The sequence below is a fragment of the Montipora foliosa genome, chromosome 8 (assembly GCF_036669935.1).
Source record: "Montipora foliosa isolate CH-2021 chromosome 8, ASM3666993v2, whole genome shotgun sequence".
NCBI classification, from domain to species: Eukaryota; Metazoa; Cnidaria; class Anthozoa; order Scleractinia; family Acroporidae; genus Montipora; species Montipora foliosa.
In genome coordinates this window covers 46,386,896-46,391,895 of record NC_090876.1, presented here as the reverse complement: position 1 = coordinate 46,391,895, position 5,000 = coordinate 46,386,896, and the positions used below count along the sequence as shown (strand labels likewise).

The 5,000-nt window shown below is 39.9% G+C and overlaps 1 protein-coding gene across 3 annotated transcripts in view; it reads left to right on the top strand.

Annotated features, from left to right (window-relative positions):
• Positions 1-5,000, top strand: part of LOC137967652 (NLR family CARD domain-containing protein 3-like) — a 43,002-nt gene that overhangs the window by 34,753 nt on the left and 3,249 nt on the right. The gene's annotated exons all lie outside the window — the stretch shown is intronic.

Here is a 5,000-nt window from a genome sequence, read left to right as displayed (position 1 = left end):
CAACGGACCGGAAGTGTTTTGAGTGTCGTGAATCAACAGGATGAAGAGTAGCCAGGTAAGCTAATACCACTCGGACATCGCAATCCTCAGTGTACTTGGGCTTGGGTGTGACTGGAAAATCCCTTTCAACAAGCGGCAAACCAGCGCGTTCTGTCCAACTAAAGACATATGAAGACAACACACTTCTAGCACAGTTAATAGCACTGTAAGTAAGGCCTTGGCCAAAACGTTCAGAAAGGAAATCCAAAACTGTTCCTACAGGTGGTTGAAGATGATTAACTTTCCTTTGGAGACAAAATGCCGTCCATTATTTGATATACCCGGAATACTGTTTCTTTGTACGTCCTCGCAAGGACGCCATGAGAAATCCGACAGCTGACCTTGACACTCCTCTTGTTTCATAGTATTGCCTGACTAAAGACATGCCATCAGTGTCATTTGGTTTCGTGGTGGATGTGGAGTCCCTGATTTTGGTAGGGTGATGTGATCCTTGTACTGTGGGAGCCACCAAACCTGCGCCGGCCACATAGGAGCAATCAACAGTACTAAAGCCTTGTCGTTCTCCAATGTCTGCAGACATCTATTAAGCAAAGAAAAAGGAGGGAAAATGTAAACAAACTTCCCACTCCAGGAGAAAGAGAAAGCATCTGTGTGGCAGGCCCCAGGGTCAGGATTCCAAGAAACATATCTTGGAAGCTGGTGGTTTAGTCTGCATTCAAATAAGTCAATGTCAGAGGTGCCCAGTATGTTAATAATCTTACAAAATATTGCTGAATAAAGCTGCCACTCAGTCTTCATTAAACTCTTTGGAGCTTTTGTCTGCATTAATATTGAGGGCACCAGGCAAATGGCATGCAAACAACCAGATATCATTTTCCATGTAGCACACCCAAATACTTTTAGAAAGTTTGTTGCAAAGAGGAGATCTAGTGCCCCCCATTGCATTAAAATAGCAAACAGTTGTAGATTTGTGTTTTTTTATGAACACATGCTTCCCTTTCAAAAGGAACCAAGCCAAAGTAAACTGTTAATAGTTCAAGTGCATTAAGTGCTTTTGTCTTTCAAGTGGAGACCACATGCCTTGGGCGCTCTGTCCATTGCACACTGCCCCCAGCCTAATTTTGAAGCACCTGTTGTCATTTCTATGCCGGGGCTGTCCATGGTGATGTTTTTCCATGCCTTTGGTAGGCTTGTCACCCACCAAGAAAGATAATTGATAGATTCAGGGGAAAGTGTCATAGTAGCTGCATAGTTGCCATTATTTTGTTGCAAGGCTAACGTTTTGTCAATTTCAAGACTCGTGTAGAACAGGGGTCCATACTGGACAGCAGGCAAGCTAGAGACCAGGTGTCCAATGAGGAATTATACTTAAAGGTGATTCCTCAGTATTGCACTGTGCATCCTGTACTGCGCATACGGTGTGTCAATATTTACAAATTGGTCAAATTTGTAACACTGTAAATATGGCGTAAGTCGATCAGTCATACACACTGAAACAGTTCCCAAAACACAGAAGAGAAGTTGTGAATGACCATAATTCTTTGCGAATAAGGGCGCGCATTGCGAGAACATGGCGAATTTTGTTGTTTCGGTCTACGATAATCGAGATAGACAAGTAGGATGGTGGTTCACTCTTAAACGAGCGCGGTGACCTACATTTTTTATTTCATAATTTTGGTGTACAAATTATCCTCTTTAGAACAAAAAATTAAAAAAAAAAAGTTATCGGAAGGAAAAAAAGATATAGCTAAAAACGTAGACAAAGCCCGTTAGGGATGTAAATTATGATCTTGAAAACAACGACTCGAGAGACGTTTTGAGTCGACGTCGTTCTAAGTTGAGTGATTTTTCCAAAATCTTTATAAGACAATGTTCCATATGCTCTAGACTTTCTACCTATCAGGTGTTTTTTCAAATGGCACTTTAAAAACCCTCTCGTTTAGCTACCGCAAAATTTACCCTTAGCCGATGAAATAACGCGCGTGATTAGTATCAGTACAGGCATCAATGGGGTAAGATTGGCCCATTGTATCTCTTAAGCAAGCGTGGTGACGTATCTTTTTTATTTTATTTTCTCAAAACAGGGATTAGTAGGGAACATTCAGGGAAAGTTTCAAGTTTTTCTGAATCACCTTAACAGCTGCTGCCATGCCAGAATTATTTTCTCTGTTTTTTCAGCCGTAAGAAATACTTTCACGTCAAAAGAATCTAGAATAAAGCCACGAAATACCAATTTTTGACATGGTTGAAGCAGTGACTTTTCACGATTGATCGAGAATGCAAGAGACTCGAATAGTTTGAGGGTAGCAAGAATATTATTTTCTCCTTGTAAATGAGTCATCAATGTCCCCAACATTCAAGTAGCCTTGGCTACGTAATGTGCTATATGCTGGTTTCAATAGTTCTGTAAAATATCGTGGTGCAGATGCTAGACCATTAGGCAGACAATGTATACTGAAACATGCTATTTCCCCAGAAAAACCGCACATAGTTTGTGTTCAACAGCCACAGGAACAGTATAATATATGCGTGTGTTAAGTCCATCTATAGAGACCATATAAAAGTTAGCCTTCATTAACTGAACAGCTCATGCTAAGCTTTCCATTTTAAAATGTTGCTACTCTATGGATGCATTCAATCCTTTTAGATTCAAGATCAAACTGTACGAACCATTTTTCTTTTTCGTGAGTAAAAGGGTAGAAATGTATTGACCATAACTGGAGACAGTCTTGTCAAGAACCCCTTTGTGGAGAAGTTGTTGTATTTTACCACACAGTAAAAAGCTAAATCCTTTGTTCATCTGTACAGCAAAGTCAGAAAAAGCCTCTCTGAGGAGGGCAGCCACCTCTGTGTTTGAAGTATGGCCTGAAGGAGCAGACTGCTGCCACCAGGTCTCTCTTTTGGCGCGCTTTTCCTCCTCGAAGAACGGCTGGAGTTTGCCCCAGTTTTTGTGACCTCTGAGTCAATACGCAGTGCTTTCGCACCCTTCTTTTGCAACTGGGCATCACGTTTGAGTGATTTTTAGCTGACTGGGGTCTTTTGTCCCAGAAACGGGCTCTGTTGACCCTTTGAGGGCGAGCCAACGTGCTTCCCTGCACGTGTTTTGCTCGATCAACGGCGAGAAGCTCTTGGTTCCAGTCGGTCAAAACTGCGTCCGAAACGACGGACCCTCTGAAGAAGTTTCCTTTGCCAATGGCGATGGTTGCACCATCCTAAATTGCTAAAAAAGACACTTATATGTGATGGAGAAAAATCTCTAAACAACAACCTGATCGGCGACAAACGTTGCACTGATTGGCGCATGCGCTTGCTATCTCATAGAATCTCTCAACATGGTAACGAGGTAGAAGTAAAGTCATGCTATATCTTTCTCTCGTACGCCCGTCTCTTGAATTTGCTTGTTGTGCTTGGGATCCCTATACTCAGCGCAATATTTCAAACCTTGAGTAAGGACAGCAGAAGGCTGCCCGCTTTGTTTTTCTAGACTACTTTCGTAACTCGAGTGTCTCTTACATGCTAAATGTCCTAGATTGACCACTACTTTCTGTGGATCGGGAGTGTCAAAGACTAAATTTCATGTGTAAATCCTCCCATAACCTTAATGGGGTGGATTTCTCTAAGTATGTGACTCTCTCTCAATCTCAAACAAGACGATCTCATGATATGGTATTTAACCACCTCTCTCCCCGTACTGAACGTTCAGATTTTCTTTCTTCCCACGTACTATCCCTGATTAGAGCGGCCTCCCTGAAGTGGTTGTTCATTACCCATACCTTACTGCCTTTAGTTCTGTGGTGAATACGTGGCGAAGTTGCTCAGTGGTCTGACCTCAAATCAGCCTCAATAGATATTAACTTAATCAGGTTGTTTTGCGTTTTGTTTGTTTTTTAAATTGTAATTGATTATTTCATAGTTTATTACAGTAAGAACCCGCATGTAAGAACCTACATTTTCTGAAGTCTGGCAAAGTAGCTTCTTCTATTTTGAGGTAGTTGTTGACAATTTAGACTAAGTAGGTTCTTAATTAGGTTCTTGATTTCTATGAAGGAGATGTGGCTGTTGATTACAAGAAAAGTACATCAACCTGGTTTTGTTGTAGCAATCAATACTCTTTTTGTAATTAAAGCTTGGTATTTTCATTTGCCTTACAAATTTGCACTCTCAATCAACTCTCAAAGTCAAAACCCTCGGTTAAAATATTAATAATAATTTACCTGTCACTCACATATAAGAACCCGTTCAATCTTGCTTGGCTAAATAGGTTCTTATATTTTTGGGTATTAAGATGGCAAATTTCTGCCAGCAGGTTCTTAAACCACTAGGTTCTTACATGCGGGTTTTTAATTTATTTATAGATGTGATTTGTGTAATTGTATAATGTGTTGCGCTTGTAATTTGCGTCGTATAGGATTGATGATTTATATGTACATCCTTACTAATTCAGGGATATTTTGCGCGGTTTAAAACTATCCGGAGAAAGTAGATCTTAGTAAGTACTCTTGGTATCCAAAAACAAAATTGGGGGTAACCAGGGATTTTCGAGAGATGATTAAGCTTCAATTTGAGAAAGAACGCCATAAATTGTTTTGCGCTTTAAAGCTTTTCACAAATATTATTCATGAATTATCTTTGAAAATGTGAACAAGCGTTACCGAGTAATAAAACAGAAACAAATACATTTTTAGTGGAGGTTATTGGAATCACGTCTTAAGTTCAAGGTCAAGTTTATTTATTGCACACTGTTTACAGAAAACTAAACATACATAAGACAGTATACAATCAGTACAGAAAAAAAAGTTCACATAGATAGAAATTAGCTAGTCGAGGCAATATTTAATAGTGTGCAGTGGTTTTAGAGTTGGTCACTCTCATGTGAATATAAGCTGGCGTTGGCCGTATGTTAAGTATAATTTGAATCACATAAATGACAACTATCGTAGGAGAGGAAGTAAATACAATTTACGTAACAAGGATTTTTCTATCCCTAGGGTGAACACTAC